We start from the raw sequence: 18625 nt of genomic DNA, 5'->3' as shown, positions 1-18625 counted from the left end.
GAGTTTACACAATCATAAAACATAAACAAATTTAAAATAGCCGAATGGAGAGGTTATGTGGGATAAGCTATTTTGAACAAGTGGGTTTTGAGTTGGGACTTAAAGAGAGAGAAGGTAGAGATATTTCTTAAATCAGGAGGTAGGGAATTCCAGAGTCGAGGAGCAGAGCAGCTGAAAGCCCTGCTCCCCATGGTGACAAGACGGGGGGAGGGGACGGAGAGTGAAAGGGAAGAAGAAGATCTGAGACAACGAGATGGGGCGGTGATGTTAACCAGATCAGAGAGATATGGAGGAGAGAGATGATGAATAGCTTTAAATGCGTACAAGAGTATTTTGAAATTGATACGATACTTGACCGGGAGCCAATGAAGCTGCTGCAGAACAGGGGCGATGTGGTGGATAGAAGGGGTCCTGGTGATGATACGGGCAGCAGAATTCTGGATGCGTTGAAGCTTGTGGATGGATTTTTGAGTAAGACCAAAAAGAAGTGAATTACAATAATCAATCCGGGAAGTAACAAGGCTATGGACAAGAATGGCAGTGGCATGTGGGGTGAGAAAAGGACGGAGACGATTGATGTTGCGCAATTGAAAATATGCAGACCGAGTGACATTATTAATGTGTGAACTGAAAGATAGAGTACTGTCGAGGATGACACCCAAACTTTTCACAGAGGAAGAAACGGAGACCGGCGAGTTATTGATAGTAATAGAGAAACTGTTGGTTCTGGATAATGTTGATTTAGTGCCGACCAAGAGAAGCTCGGATTTATTACTATTGAGTTTAAGAAGATTAGAAGAGAACCATGAATTTAGTTCAGCTAAGCAGAGGGTGAGGGAGGATGGGGGAAGAGCAGAATCAGGTTTAGTGGACAGATAAGGCTGGGTGTCATCGGCATAACAGTGAAAATGGATATTGTATTTACGGAAAATATGTCCAAGCGGTAGAAGGTAGATAATGAAAAGAAGGGGCCCCAGGACAGATCCCTGGGGCACGCCAGTGGTCAGAGGAAAGGGCTGAGAAGTAAAGGATTTGAGTTGAATGAACTGAGTGTGATCAGACAGGTAAGATTTAAACCAGGCTAGTGGAGTATGGGAGAGACCGATGGAGGCTAGCCTACTGAGAAGAATGGAGTGAGAAATAGTGTCGAAGGCAGCGCTCAGATCGAGGAGGATAAGAATGGAAAGTAAACCGGAGTCAGCTGCCATAAGAAGATCATTGGTTATTTTTATAAGTGCTGTTTCAGTGCTATGGGAGGGGCGAAAACCAGACTGGAACTGTTCATACAGATTATTATTAGTTAAATGTGAGTGGAGTTGTGTGGCAACTATTTTCTCAAGAATTTTTGAAAGGAATGGTAGATTGGAAATAGGCCGAAAATTCTCAAAATTATTGGGATCTAGACCAGTTTTTTTTTAATATTGGGGTGATGGCGGCAATTTTGAGGGAAGCAGGAACAGTTCCAGTGGTAAGTGAAGAGCAGATGATAGAAGATATGAGGGGAAGCAGAGAAGGTAGACATGCCTTAACCAAAACTGTAGGAATGGGGTCTAGCTAACAAGTAGAAGGTTTTGACTTACAGATGAAATCTGAAATATCAGTAACCGAGGGGAGCTGGAAAGCAGAAAAACAGTGTGATGGGAGAGGAATTACACAGGAAGAGCTAAATGGAACATCGGAAACCAGGTCTTGGTGTATTTTGTGAATTTTCTCGATGAAAAATAACATTAAAGAATCACAGAAGGAAGACGAGTAAAGGTGAGCAGATAAAAAATCTGGTGACCTGAAAGAAGAGTTGAACAGTGAAAACAATATCTTGGTTGAGTCATCTTTTGAACAGATAATGGTGGAGTAGTAAGCAGATTTTGTTTGATTAATACACTCCTTATAATACATAATATGATTATTAAACATTTCCTTGTGGATATTCAGACCAGTTTTCTTATAAAGGCGTTCAAGTCGTCGTCCTTTTGCTTTCAGGAGCCTGAGTTCAGCTGTGAACCAGGGTGCTGACTGAGAGAAAGATACAGATTTGGTTTTGAGTGGGGCAACAGAGTTTAGGATACTATTGAGACTAGAGTTATAATAGGAAACTAAGTCCTCTTGGGTGAGCAGGTTATGAAAATGCAAATGACTAGAGAAAGCAAAAGAAAGAGTATCAGGATTGATTTTCTTAATATTCCGAAAAGAAATGGTACGAAGGTTCTTGGTTATAGAAAAGGTCATTTTGACATTGAAAGAAAGAAGCAAGTGGTCAGAAATTAGCAGTTCATCAGCTTTGCAGTTAAAAGGAGTAAGTCCAGAGCAACAAACTAGGTCCAAAGTATGGCCCTTAGTATGAGTAGGAAAGTTTATGTGTTGTTTAAAGCCAAAACTATCGAGGCAGGATGAGAAGTCTTTGGTGAGAGGATGATCACTGTTATCCATATGAATATTAAAGTCTCCCAGGAGTATTATATTAGGGGAAACAGTAGCTATGTGAGTCAGCAGATCAACAAAGTCACTTATGAAGACAGAATTAGACTTTGGAGGGCGGTAAATAACAGCTATGACAGTTGGAACAGGTCCTGACAGTTGACAAACAATGGATTCAAAGGAACTGTAGACAGGTACAGACAGCGGCGTGACTTTCCAGTTCTCGCGATAGATTACCGCGAGACCTCCACCACGGCCGGACTTACGAGGTTGGCAGGTGTAAACAAACCCCGGGGGGGGGTGGAGTCGTTGAGTGGCGAAAAGTCATTGGGCTGTTGCCACGTCTCGGTCAAACAGAAAAAGTCAAACTTACGATCTGTGAGTAGATCCCGAATTAGATGACCCTTGCTCGTAAGCGAGCGGATGTTAAGGAGGCCGAAGTTGACATCGGTGTTGTCAGACTGGTCAGAGGTGTTAGCCGACCTGGGCAGGCTGGCTAAAACACTGTGGTCAGCAGCCCTGTCGGAGTTTCGTGGAGGACGACGAGAAGTGGACCAGAGGGACTGTATTGGCTTAGAGTCGTCATGGTGAAAATTCCGACAAGAGCCTCGGTGAATGTACTTTCGGCGAGGGAGGAAGGCGATGTCTGTGTGAAGATGAAGCGCAGCCGGCGGTGGAGAAGCCAGGTGAAAGAGGAGATGGAGAAGCTCGTCAGCTGAGTATTGGTGAAATCCAGCACTAGGTCGGTAGACCAATTACATAAAAATCCAGACCCACACGAGCAAAACGCAGAACCTGCCAGACCACATCACGCACAGTCAGGTGGGCCAAACAGTCAGGTGTACGGATCCGAGGGAGACAACGGCCAAAACAAACAGGCAGAAGAAAAGATGGACTTGTCTACAAACACTGGCCAGCTATTCTCCAAGCTGCAGTGAAACTGGCACAAACTGAAAAATTTGGGCCTTAGTGCTGCAGTCAACAAATTTCATAAAGAACAACTTTTACTTTGAAAGTGAACCATCTCCATTTCCCATTTGCATTGCACTCTTTCAAGTTGTATAACTGCTTGTCAGTTTTTCGTGATTGGTGAAAAAGCCAAAAATCTGCAGGTAACAATCAGCTACCAACCAAAAGACATCACTAGAAGTTAGCACCTTCTTGGCATCTGATTTGACCAAGGAAAAGCCAACAACCTTGAGGAACCACCGCCAGCCAGCTCGGGAATACAGAGCCTTCCCCTCCAACCAACGGTTTTATCGCATCCTACTAGTAATGTGCACATGATCTCACATGAGAAACACCAATAAAGACAAAAATAAAGGATGGGTGAGGATGATGGTGTAAGGATCTTGGTTACATTTATCACTAGAACTTTAGCAAGGACTTGGGAGTTTGTCGTTTTTGCAAGGCTGTTTTATTTTTTTAAATTTCCTCACTCTTTGTTTTGCTCCTGGGTTAGGGTTTATTACACAGACATGCTTGGTTAAATTATGAAAAACAATATGGTTTGGGCAAAGGACTGGTTTTTATATAGTGCTTTTCTACTCTACCTGAGCATGCAAAGCACTTTATACAACATGCTTTAAGCTTAGGTGCTTTCTATCTGACATTCACACTGTGATGGCTGCATTACAGAGCAACTTGGGGTTAGTATCTTGCTCAAGGATGTCTGGCATGACTGAAGCAGTCTGGGCTCAACCTGCTCTATCTACAGCCACCCCAGGTAGCATCATAGTTTCCTGTAACTCAAACAATCACACAAGACAGCCACTTTAACATTTAAGACAATTAAGCCAAGTGATATTTACACTGTATTCCACTTTCCCACTCCTACAAAAAACATTGACCCATTCACACACACATTCATACACTGTTTTCCACCTGTCATACACACCGTCACACTCCAATGTATTCATATGGGGCAATACTAGGTACCTTATCTTCCCCTAGGACACCTCAGCATGTGGACTGGAGAAGCCAGGGATCAAACCACCAATATTCCAATTGGCAGACAATTCGCTCTACCTCCTGAGCTACAGCCGCCCAGTACTAGCAACTGTTTTTTTTTCTGTCAACAGATCAGGTAGCCTTTAATATGTATTTTTCACTAGGGATGAACAACATGGTTATAGGAAGTACTGAGCAAAACATTTACTGTAAATAAAACCTGTGGCCTAATTAGTGTGTATGAAAGCAAAGATATACTCAGCCTGTCCTGTCCTTTTCACACTCTGGTATAGGTGGTATTATGGGCCTAATGATGGTAACTGGGAATGTGCTCTTTGTAGGAATGCAGCTGTATATTTCCTCAATATGAACCCAGAAAGAACATAGTGAAAAAATATGAACACCTTTTGATTTGTAACAAAAATGAACACATTGTAATGAGTGGTTTAAGATTCTGATTCTACACAGTGTTTTTGTGTCATGAATAGATATACTGTAGAGAAGCAGTAGGTGTCCATTTATACAGGTAATTTTCCTACAGTGTTATTAATCATTCTCTCATTTCACAGCAGCCAATCTTAGCTTGAATTTCCCATTAGATTAACTGGCCAATCAATGAGGGGGTTATTGGCAGGAAGCTGCTGTCCAGTAAAAACCACCACTTGGTATACTTAGATTGAAGATGTGGTTCCTCACTCTGCTTTCCTGTGGGAGCTTCTCTACTCATCTCTTGCCCTGCATTTCAATGATTGAGATATTCACAGTCATGCCAGACCTTGCTGAATTTCTGGGTGATGGTCCAAAGGACTCAAAGAAGAAAGAAAGACAGGATATCTTGTAGAGCAGTGCATGTCCAAAATATACACAAATAGTAATCTCATAGTGTATATAAGTAGATATGTCTGTATGTACTCTATCTCCTTGTTTAAATATCAGTTTAAATTAATCATACATGTCTGTGCCATACATGAGCAAAGTGAAAATGTGCCTGGTAAAAACCACCTGTAGGGCAGGTTATTGCAAGAACATGATGATAACAGCTTCTAAACAACATTAAGGTAAAGATGCTGTCTGAAATCTGGGAAAACATTCACAATAGTTAGACTGTATAGAAAGAGAATAGACTGTGTTCATTTTGCCTTGAAATTCTTATATTAGTATTTTAAAGTATTTAGCCAGGCTTTCCATTTGATGTCTAGATATTTAATGACTGTGGTATGTTTTTGTTGCATGCTTTGTGTTTGTCCTTTTAGGTGTTGTGTTGACATTGTAATAATTGGACATCTATGTTTTAACAGGAGTTCTTATACAGAAAACAGTCTTGTAGAGTAGGAGTGTGTTTGTTTTTAACTCTTTAAAGCCTGAAAAATTGCATTAATATTTTTTGAAAATTTAGTATTTAGTTAAGCTGGCAAATGTTTTTTTAAAAAAAGAATTAATATCAATTTGTACATATGGGTTTTTGCTACATCAGGCTTTTTTCTGGTTCATTCCTTAAAAATATGTTGTGCATGAAGTCCCAAAAACTAAAATAGGGTAAGGCAGTACGTTAAATAGTAACAGTGGCCTTTAAGGGAAGGCAGTTAGCTCATACAAAACCTGCCATCTGGAAAGGAGTAGGTAACTGGATCAGGTGATCCAGGTCTAAAGTTGCTTATTGAAAAACACCTTAAAGGGCATCACAGCATGTGACTATCATCATAGGTAAGGAGGAGGCTTAACCCTGACAGACCCAACCCATCAAAAAATAGCCAGAAAATTCAGTTTTGCAACTGAGACATTCATACACCGTTATAACAAAATTCACATGTTTTTTGCTATATCATGTTGTGTATGATATATTTTTATTAAATATTTATTATATATTTTTGTATCGCATTTAATACATTGGGCATTTTTTCGCAACTTTGTTAACAACAATATTAATTTTAGACAAAAATAGAGTGACACATTTTTTTTTCCAAAACATTTAAAATATGAAACAAAAGCAAATTTTGCCTTCAAACACTACAACCTGTATGAGCTCTTCCAATCAATCATTACACAATGGACAACAAAATACAAAATACAGTCCTCAGTGTGAATCAGTGCACCATTCCTTGTCACTGTAGCTCATTACATAGCCTTCATGCTTGTGCCATTTGTTATCTTTCTACATAGGGTGGATCAAATCTGCCTTCTTACAAGGAACTGGATCCAGAATCAGAAATGCTTTGATTCAAAAATGGGAAATATGCTGGGAGGAACTGCACCATCATACGAGGGTGTACTGTAAACCACTTATTGAAAAGGCAAGAGTGGTGCGACGCCACATTATCCCAGATAATGAAAAGAGTGGCATGCTAGGCCTCGACAGCCGTCTCTCCTCAGGTGGGATCAGCCTCTCGTGTGTGCAGTATGTTCAGGAAAGTTATGAGGCGTTCGCTGTTGTATGGGCCAATAGTGGGGATATGGCATAAGATACCATCATTTGAGATGGCAGTACACATGGTTATGTTGGTGCACGTCTGTCTTGAAACTGTGAAAGTGGCCCTGTACCCAATGGGATTCTTTCCACGTCTCTGCTTTTACAGAGAGTGAAGCTGGCTTCATCAACATAAATGAAGACATGATGTTCCCCCTGAGTTTCAAGCTCCATTATTCTCTAAGTAAAAAAGGGTAAAATTATAATGAAAAGTGTATCCAGTTGACTCTAACTGTGTGATATGACAAGGCATTACAGTATAGTAATGTTTCCACATATTGGCATCTGGCCTCCTTCACAACATCAGAGTTCCTTTGAAATGGAACTCTGTAGAGCTGCTTCATGGCCATATGGTTACTTCTTAAGACGCAGCCAGTGGTGGCCAGGCTCAAGTTGTTGATGTTGCTAAAGATGGCCTGATTTCACGCACCCTTACGGCATTGTTTGCAACAACCATGTTCTTAACAGCTGCCTCCTGCTCAGCACTCAACATTTTCCCTCTACCCCAGAGAATGGCAGCCTTTGGATTCTATAAAGAACACATGTAATGGGAATGAGGAAACAATTACATAAAGTATATCATTGAAGATATTTCTGTATATACTGCACAGCAACATTACCTGTTCTCCTGTCGAAGAATTCTGACAATAAAATTGACAGTGTTTCTGTTTAGAACAGGTGGCACTCTTTGTCCAGCCTCTCTAAGTAAAAGGCCATGTCTGATAATGTGAGCAATAACAGTTGCCCAAATTTCTTCTGAAACTTGAGCCTTTCCAACTACACCTCCACCTCGCACATGGACTCCTCTTCCTCGGACCCCTCTACCTCTTACTGTCACTCTTATATGCCTTAGACCTCCTCCATCCATGCTGGTAAAGAAGAAGATAGACGGGGCACCTTCAGCCTGCAGACTGATTGCTAGTGAAGATTATTGTGAGGGAGTGTCAAACAGGTTCCTCAGTGATTTAATACTGATCTACGCAGTTTCTAATAGTTAGGAATAGGTGATTTCTGTTTGGTTACCAGAGCTAAAACAGTGAGGTTTGGACTGCTTGAATGTCATCTGTGTTAACTATTTTGCAAAAAGGTGGGGAAATGTGTCAATCCAATGAGAAAGGGTTAACACATTTGCAAGAAGTGTCTTCTGCTCTGCAGAGATAGTGATGTTGAAAACTGAGTGGATGCCAGTTTCTTTAGGCAGGTCAAAGCAATCAAGAAAAACTGTAAATGGTCATTATCTTAACTGTCCAGAAAAGGGGGAACCAGCAACAGATGTTTTTAGGGCATTGCAGGTAAAACCACTTAATACACGTATTACAGCACAGTTCAGTATATGTAAGTGCTATTTTATGACTATCCTATCCCAGCTTTCATATCACCACCGCTAACTCGCAGGGATACAGTGTTTCCTGATACTAAACACACTGAACCTTAAAGTGTAGAAGAAATTGTGTGAATATGTAACTTTTACTGCTTGTGAACTTACCTTAATGTTCAATAATTAGCTCTTTGGAGTATATTTATGTACGCCAATATGTACCAGCAGGTAACTGTTACAGGTTACAGCATGGTAATGCAGGGTAACACTGCTTTTAAGAAGGTTCCTGATTCGTGCCCTGGGTGGTGTCTTTCTGTGTGGGTTTTCATGCTCTTTCATGCTGTGTTGTTTAATCTGGTGTCTCCCCTCAATTTACAGCCCAGAAGCTACTCATATATTCAGGTAAAGTTGATGTGTTTCTTTGTGGAAAATGGTGGATCTAAGTGTTGAAATTAATCATGGCTCAAGATCTTCTAAGGATTTCACCTGGGCTGGGATATAATGCAGTCTTAATAAGGCAGCCCCATTTAGGACGTATGGTTTTATAGAAACATCTTATTGCACTACATTTTCAGTGTTTTTGTTTTGACAAAAAATAAAAGGACAAAAAACTAAGATGATGTGATGCCTCCTTTTTTTGTTTTGCCTGTTCCTGCAGCACAGTGATTAGTGGCTCGGGTGAAACGATAATGTAGGTTAGGACTTGCATGCAGGAAGGAAGCATGTTATTTTAATTGGTTATTCTAAAATGGCTGTGATAAAGTCTTAAAGTGTATATAAAGCACTGTACGAATGTATGGTTACACATGGCCTGTAGTCTAGAGCACCTTGAGTGGTTAGTAGCGCTAAAAAAGCCCCATAAAAATACCACTCCATTACAGCTTCTATAACAACACATTACCTGAAGTCTTGGAGATGAATTTTCTATTCCATAAGGTAACACAAAATGTTCTTTAACTTCACCCCAAAGATCAAACTCACTTTTCAGAGTAATTACATTTTAACGATTTTGTAGCGCCACTGATGCTTTAGATTCTATCAAACACATTACAACTTGAGAAAACAATACTGGGAATTCCAGCTCAGAGGTGAAGCTGATTGCGGTACAGTGGTATGGTTGGAGAAAGTAGATGATCCTACAAGTCGAATTTATGAGAGTGATGACTGTAGCAGCAGTCTGCAGAACCACAATCAAAGCCACTGCAGTGAGATTCAGTGAATGACAGCTTTCCTTTTTAGTGGAGCTCTGCCACTGGAAACATTCTATATTTTCTCTGGGATAAATCATTTTGACAACCACAATGCAGGATAAACAAAAAAATGACTGACAAACTGGCTTCTGCTCTGGATGCATAGCATAAGTAGGTGGATCACTTGGCATGATTGTACAGCATTGGAGCACTCTGTACAAACATTTCCTTTCACAGTTCCATTCAGACACAGCACATATCGCATGCCAGGATGGCGTCACGTTATGGAAGGCAAAGGGAGAGCTGGAACATTCGGGTGAAGACCCAGAAACTGTTACCAAGTGGCCTAAAATAGCTTAAATTGAAAGTAACCACAGTAAAAGAAGTGAAGGAAAAAGAGATCTGTCCATCCCAGTGCATTACTTAAAGAGAATGACTCAGAGATGGCATTTACTGACACATCCCAGAGGCAAAATATAATACAGTTTTTTACTAATTCAATTCCGTTTCACATGAAAATGCATGTCACACATCATGGAATTGTTGTGCCATGTCATAGTCTTGGGCTTATTATGTGCTTCTGATTTAGTATATTTTTGAGTTTCTGGTCATATTTCATTTTTCATATTGCAGCAATGAGAAGTTTCTGTGATAAGTTGTGCTCATTTCCTGGTTTAATTTTGTGGCTGCTGTAGTTTTCCTATTTGTGCTCCCTCTATCGCTTCCATGTGCCTTTGCCTTTCATATGAAACTAATTTTAGGGTAATCTCAAAGTTTCTATTCCCATGTCTTGTTTAAACCGGGTTTATGTCACTGCTGTCATTATTGCAAGTGTTTTCTATGTTTCACAGTCTCTTGAGTGTTTTGATTTTTACGTTTCAATTAATTTCTGATTTTGTGTATTGAAAGTTTTCCATCAGAGACTCATTTTGTTTGATCCAATCAGCTCTTACATCCTGCATTTGGGTCCTCACCTTTGCTTCCAGTTACAGTGTACTGAGTACAGCTAGCTGTGTTTTAGAAAACTACAAAGCCCATACTCAGATGTTGAAAGGGTGGTGATGGATTCCAGTCTTTTAGTCTGACGTCATTAGCCATTTCCAGGTGCAAACTCGGCTTTTGATTCCAAAGTCAGACAAACACTGCAGCATTACTGAGAGTTAAAAACTGTCTAAATTCTTTCATTTTTGTAAAATGATCAGTGTGGCTGCTCTAACAGGTGTAACCATTAAGTCAACATCCAGGCGTCCATGAAAACAGAATTTATGACATTTAGAGAGGCCAACAGTGACACTGCCTTTTTTCAGGGGCTTGTTCAGATTAAATAGAACATAATAAAGTTAATAACCACTGAGTAGTTTGGACCCAGAAGCAGGGTCTATACATGATCACTTAAAGACCAGATAGCCGTTTCAGTTTTGTCAGCAACATGACTGTGGTTATCTCACTCTTTTACACTTGTTGTTTTTATACTTTTCACTTGGATTTTACTCCCATTTGCTAGTTTGATTTAGACACAGCAAGCAACTTGATTTGCTTTAGAGAAAAATCATAGTTTGATTTAAAATGGATCCCTTTACAATAGCATATTTTCTAAATTGTATTTGGAAACAGGAGATGATGCTAATTAGAAACAAAGGGTTAGAAAAGTGTGAGGTAATCCATCACATTACACCGCACTTGAACAGATTTAATTTGTAATGTAAAGAGCTTCTGAACAGTCAAACCTGTAGTATGTTTAAGATCTATAAAAACAAGTGGTCCCATGTCTTACTGGTACATCATATATGTTGGAGTCAAATTGTTAAATGTTGCCATTATTGTACTTAAATTTGTAAGTCTTGGTTCAAACTATGTGATCAAAGACATTCCTTTGTTTCTGACCCCCTCCCCAGCCTGTTGAATGGTGGGGGAGGCTATAGTGTTTGATTATAGGGACACATCCTATGTGCAGATTCTGTTTTCTTGTTTAGTAAACTTCCTGCCTTTATGACCCTTTGGTGAGCAGGAGGTCACACGAATGCACCCCCAAACACAAACACACACACTCACGGGCACCTACACACACACACACATTCTCGCACATGCATACACACACAAGGGCCCAACACACCACAGGGGGTGTTACAATGGGTGGTGTCTGTGCAAACTGTAACTGTATTCAATAAAAAGGCTGCAAGGAAGGCTGTTTATTTGAAGTTGGATAGGAAACAGGTGAGGAGCGTTCAGCTCCAAGAGCCTGGTTCCGACCAGCCTCCCTTGCTAGCAAGTAAAACTCGGTTCCGTCATTGTCTTGCTTTCTTCATGAGTGATGAGTCTCTGAACTAGCGGGTCTGCTGAAGCACAGATCCAACATTTATTTGATCCTTCTGAGCCGGATCCCAGCAAGTGGCTTTCCATCAAGGAAGGGGAGACGTCAACACCGCAGTCTGCTAGCAGCCAGGACGTCCGGGACGCCTGATGAAAGCTCCGGTACTTAATTTGTGGCCAGGCCGGTGAGCAAATAAAAAACAAAAAGAATAAATATATATAGTTGTAAGTAACTAATTCCCAATCTCAGGATGAGCCTGAAGGCCATGAAGGTCTTTTTCTTCTTCCATACATTCTATGCAAACTTAATTATAGATATATAAACTTAGATTGTTAAAATGTAGCAATTTCCAAATGTATGTAGGTTTTACACATTTTCTATCAATCACCTTCAGCATTCAACAATATAACACTGATTATCTCTTTCCAGCAGCATTTGCCAAGTGGCAGTGAGAAAATCAACAAACAACACATATTCCTTCCATGCAGTAGTTAGCGCCTATGAAAAATGGTCCACGCAAGCAAAACTGGGTCATCAGCTTTAGGGTCATGGGCACCTAAGGGTTAAAGAAAGGCTGACTCATCTTGTCTGATCAATGAAAGCGCTGCTGTCGCACAAATTAGTAAAAAACATAACATGGTTATGACAAAGAGGCATCATGTCAGTTTAGCTGCAGACAGTCTGCATGTGAGCATCAGAAATAGATCAAAGAGCAATAGAAGAATCAAATTTTCTTTGCAGTTATATCCATCCCTGTATTGGTGTCGATAACATTATTATGCCATATGGGAACCAAGTGTATCCTGCTATGAGACCCACTGGTTTATGATGAAACAATGTGGAACATTGTAACAATGTCCAAACTAAATAAAAAGTTATGAATTAACTGTTAACTTTAAAAACCCATATTTCCCCCCTTTGTTCATAGGCTCAGATCAGAAGTCCTGATTGACAGCAAGCTGTTTAATACCAAGAAGAGAAATAATATTTTATTGGCTTTGTTTATTGCCTTTAGTCTGCCTTGGGCACAAAAAGTTTGAAACCTAGCGCTCCAGTGAATATTCTGCTCAGAAAGCTTGTGTCCTGGCATTCATAAGCATGCTACTTTGGCAAGCAGTGATGGTAGCAGCATTTCCTGATAACGGTGATGTGATGACTTGGCCATTAAATCAAAAATGGTGCCTGATGAAGAGTCCATGCCTTCAGATAAAAGTCAGGTTAAAAGAAACTGAACAGAATTAAAGCGAATATCATCTAGATGGGGATTGTTTTGTGTGTGAACACACTGCACCTACCATTAACCTCACAGAAACGGTTAGCTTCATTTTGTGACAGTTTTCACCTAAGCTTCCCACGCACACATCGTTTTCTTCTATCTGTACATCTCATCATGCATTATTGCTTGCTTGTGTAATACTAGCAGGTTATGAAACAGATTAAATTGGATCCGGAAGCAGCGATACACTCATCTCAACACTTGTATTCTCTGAACTTCACCCCACCATCATAATCTGTCCTGCCCTGTCTTTTCCTACAGCCTCATTATGTGGACATCCATCCTTTCCTGCAGACTATACCTATTATTAGTCTGACTGCTCTATTTGTTCGGCTATGCATAGATTTCACATAAAAAGTAATTGAAATAAATGAAGTCGTTACTCAAAGATCTATTTGAGGCAGCTGTGAGGTAATGTCTTCATACAGTACACTCACCTGTCACAAGTGTGAATGACATCCATTCAAACAAGCTCTGCAGGATGTGCTCGCACCATGTGTGCAAGTGTGTGTGTCCATGCTGTGTGTGGCATTTGGTGCCTTGGCTTATCTGGCTGAAGAGAGAGCTATGAGAGCTCACTGTGTAATTGAAATGTCATGCGTACAGGAGAGGAGTTTGACTGAGCAGAAGCCTTTAGCCATGCCCCAACAAGCCGGGGACAGATGAGCAACAGCTTCCCCAATGAGAAGTGGCATTCCCCGAACCCATTCCTCCTCATCCGCCCTTCTCCTCCCTCGTCTGTCACCCCATCTCAGCTCCTCCACTCTCCCACTCTCTGATTCCTCCCTGCCTATCTGCAGTCTAGCAGTGATTAACGATAGAGCCTGGTAGTTGCTGAAATATTAAAATAAATGGCCGGCTGAAACAGGGTCTGAAGGAGAGCAACTGCATTTATCATTTTTATCTGAGGCTAAACTATTGTGTTATTGATGGCGGCAGTGGGCTTGCCATTCAAGTGTACTAATGCAGGTGGCAAGGAAACTCCCAGGGTTTGATTGCTGCCAAGCACAGAGACAACACAGTATAATTCATTTTCACATAATCCACAGTGATTAATAGGACTCTACTGCATAGTGTATTTGCAAGCACACTCACCTCCCCACCCCACTTGCATTTTCTGTCATTACAGCGCTCTCCACAAAGAATAAAACAATAATGCCGAGGCACCGTAATCATATCTCAGCTGGATAATAATCCAGCTGACAAAAAATGTATAATTTTCAAATTAGCCTGCCATTTTTTATGTGCCATTAAAAAAATACATATCTGAAAGTATTTGGATCATACATTTCATGCAAATGTGACTCTGCTTTCCTTTTTCTAATTCATCATTCTTCCATGTCACGGGTAAACTGACCTTATGAAGCATTTATGATGTTTATATTACCTGTCAAATAATCCTAATTATTATTAAGGTTTTTGCGTATTTGTTAAAAATGGTTCTGTATTGCTAGTGAGATGTTCCACGCAAAGTTTTGCAGATAATCATCTAGATGTTGTTGCTATGTGCTACCACCAGGAGGCACTGTCACAAAATATGTGGACCAACCAGTCTTTTGGCTACTCTTGCTTGTGTTTGTGCTGTTGCTGTTCCTTTAGCTTAGACCAGAATCATAACAGACCAACAACATCTTGGATCTCTCGTTACTGCATCACACGTCTTCCTCCTTTCACTCCTTTTTCAACCAATTAGCTTTTTGGCTCTTAACCAGTCAGCATTCTACCTGCACACTGTCTCACAGCATTAAGGAGAGCACATCTGATTTAATTTAAATACCCATTTCTATCACTTGAAGGAACTGCTAAGGAACTCTACACGTTCAAGAAGCAAGGCAAGCACAACCCTGTAAAACTGGTGGTCATGCCTGTTGAAGAAGAGGTGCTGTCAGTGCTGTAGGTCCAAAACTGCACGAAATGCAGAAATTGACAATCCCTTGCTGGTTATGTGGTGGAGGTGAAGGGACCAATATCAAATCCCTGTGCAATGAAGTAAAGTCGGTGCCCTCAGAGGTTAATGTAGAGTAGGCAACCTTTGGCTATATTACCAAGTGCTGTGAAAACCTGTCCTATTACCTGATCCAGAAATGAGGACCTTTTCACAGTGGTGGCTGCTGTTGTTACTGTCCATACTCTGGCCAGGCCTGTTGTTATTCCTAAGTCAGATTTTGTTTAGTCTCAGCAGCACATGGCTAAGTAGTGTTTGTGTCTAAAATCACATATTGTGCTGGAAAAGCTATGCAGATAAACCACACGTTCTAGGAATCACCTTGTGTCAGTTTAGCTGTAACCACTTCAGCTAAAGTGACAACAGATGTAATTTTCAATGAAGGCTGATCTCGTGAGTAAAATGATAAAAGAATAAACAGCTTGCTTGGTTTTAGTGTGTGTTGTATCAAATACAACAAATGTATGTGTTATTGATCTGGAACTGACAAATCATTTGGTTTTCCGTTTTACTTGTGTTTGTCTGTAACATGTAAAGCCTTTGAATGGTCACAATTAGGATTTAAGTTCATTACATATACCGCTGTTGTATCATGTTGTGCAGGTTCTGACAGAAATGAACGATACTTAAAATTATAGGACAAAAAAGGAACATTAAGCTGTGATTGAATTAATAATATAATAATAATAATAATAATAATAATAATAATAATAATAATAATAATAATATAATAATAAAAAAACATTGTGATGAGATTTTTTTTCCATATAGCCCAGCGCTGATATTGATTATCCAAACAGCATTACTTTTGTTCGTGTTTGAGTGTGTGTGTTTTGTCTAAATTAGAAAATGTGTACACAGACACAGGAAATGTACAGGAAGTGGCAAATTATTTAAGCATATGTTGTTTGTTGTTATTATTGTGATTATCTTTGAAAGATGGTGTCTTATCTAATTAGGATGGCAATCAGTCTTCATGGACAGTGTGAACTTTGTTTAGAACTATAGCATTTTGCATCACATGACCAAAACTATTAAATGCCTAAATAATGCTGACTGTTACAGATGTGAGAAATATGATGCTGCATGAGAGCAGATGGGGAGCTGATGACATTTACAGGTGTCATTGTAACCAAAAAGAACTCTTCCAGTTAGAAGAAACAGCTCTCGACATATTTGACAGACATTGGAGCCCACAGGGATCCAATCTGCCATCAAACGTAAAGGCAGACCTACAAAACATGAAAATAAAGAAAGAACGGATGACTAATGATGGCTGTGCTCTCTTTTGCTGCAGCCTGGGTTTCAAAATGATATGCTCCAGTGAGGAATCTTCACTGTGATCTCGAAGAGAGGATGAACCTCAGACTGTCAGTGAACTCGGGTCTGTTGTTGTCCGAGGGTCAGCTCATCACCCCAGGATTTTAGTTTCTCGAGTGAAAGTCTGGTGCAGTTAACACACACTTTTACAATATCAAACAGTGCTACAAACAGCATCATTCATTTATTAATAGGGTTATTCTCTGTACTCCAATAGAGCATCATTTTGCGATATTGTGGGAAATGTGATGAATAATCTAAAACACCCAAATTTAACTTTGAAAAATATATAAAAAGGTTAATTATAGGTTGGCTTTAATTTAAATGTTACAAACGTCTTTTTTAGACTATATATGACCAATATGATCAACCTTCTTCTTCTTCTGCCTCGTCCACCGATCTCACCTCCCTCGTATTCACCTCAGCCTCTTGTTCTTCACCTGAACTGAAATCAGGGCTCTTATTTATTCTCAGTACTGCGAGACAGCTATAACAACAACAGCTAGTAATAAGTTAGCATTATGCCAGCTAAAGTTTTTCTGAGTTTCTTAAAAATCACACTTCCCCATTGATAAAAAGTTTGATTACATCCTCACATGGTACGGGAGTTTATTTGCCAACTGGCAGCTAACAGCAGGAAAAAACAACAGTGCTTACTGATAGAAACGTTCAAGGTATCTTCAACAGCTCACCTCAGCATCACTGACATCGGTCAGAATGAGCTTCATTGACTCATCGACCTGTATTGAATTCCTTTCACAAAGTTTTACAGCCTCCTCCACAGTAAATAGATGTGGACGCTTCTCACCTGGCATGTTTATAGCTGAGGCAAACAGCTACACTTGGCAGCCTGCACTTGCTGGAATTCATCAGTAGTATTTGCAAGCACTCGGAGGCAAAAAGGTAAAATATTGCAAAATATTTAACTGAAACACATGGAATAAGATTAAAATGTGAAAAAAATCAGGAATACAAATATGTCAAATAAGTTAAAATATGGTGTGTACAAATGTGTTTGTTTTTTTTAAACAGTTGTAGAAGCTTGCTGGGTGGCTGAGGCTGTTATAGGTGGAGAGTGTTAAAGCAACATGGCAACTCTGTTAGAACTGGAATTAAAGTAAATTGATGGGAGTTAAAGGTTTGGAAAGCCTGTAGTGACTTGACGAGCAAACTGAGGAAACACAGTGTCCAAATCTTTTTTATTAAGTTTTGCACTCATTTTTATACCTAAACCTCTATAATATTGTCATAAAAACTGGTTTAAATTATGCCTGATTAATTGGCTGTCAACCCTGAGCCCATCCACATCCTAAATCAAATCCTTGGGATAGGCAGGGCACCCTAAGTTGCTTCTAATGTCAATCAAGCACCTTGCAGGGCAGCTTCATCATCACCATGTTTGCTCTGAATGGCTAAACTAGAAACACATTGTAAAGTGTTTTTTGGAATTAAATGGTGCATCTCTGCAAATATAATAATATAAATATATTGATTGCTTTATTTTATGTAACTAAAAATAAAATAAAAACAAGCAATACAAGTGCCTATTTTATCAAGTAAACAAGAAAAAGGGCTTTGGAAAGGGCACTGCTTAATTTATACCAGCTTTGGAAGTTCACTCACATAAACTGGATTATGTGTACTGTTTGTATACATAGTAAGTAGGGATGGGAATTGATAAGAATTTAATGATTCTGATTCCATTATCGATTCTCATTGGCCCCGCTTTGAGACTCACCACCATCTCCAAGCAGCATATCAAAGACTTTACATTTATTCAAATTAATTTCAAGCTGTGTGGTGAAATGTTCATGCATGCTGGTTTTCCTCTCTTTGTTGTGATCAGTTTTGGGGTCGTTACTCAAAAAAAGTAATCTATTACACAGAACTTGTTTCTTAAAAGTACTTAATTACTCCCAGGAGAGAGGAATGCATTATACTACTTGTTGCATTGCCTTCTTGTTACTCTTTAAAGTGACCTGAAACTCATTGTGTGTTACTTAACAATATAAACCTACAGTCCTACACACCAGCATAAATCCCTAATCTAATGAGGACTCACATGTGATCCTTCTCTTAGTATTCATGTAGGAACACAAAGCTGACAGCATGGCTTTGACTGTGCTGCCATTTTCTTTCTATGACACAAGAACTGAAATCAGCTGCAAGTGGAACTGATGAGTGGGATTGGGAGGCAAGCAGACTCACAATTCCAAGTAACTGGACTACTGGGAACCGGTTCTTGTAGAGAACCAGTTCTCACTTCCCATGGTAGAGTTGTGCATACTTGTTTCATACTATTTAATAATGTAGTATGGAGCACTTCTGCAAGATTTAATCATTAACTTCAAATGCTTAATTTAGTAATCATGTGATCATTTTTTCACTCATGCTGGTTTACACTTTGATTTATGTGGATATGCAATAACATGTTAT

The sequence above is a fragment of the Pelmatolapia mariae genome, linkage group LG9, assembly GCF_036321145.2.
Source record: "Pelmatolapia mariae isolate MD_Pm_ZW linkage group LG9, Pm_UMD_F_2, whole genome shotgun sequence".
In the NCBI taxonomy this organism is placed as follows: Eukaryota; Metazoa; Chordata; class Actinopteri; order Cichliformes; family Cichlidae; genus Pelmatolapia; species Pelmatolapia mariae.
This window is presented reverse-complemented; position numbering follows the sequence as displayed.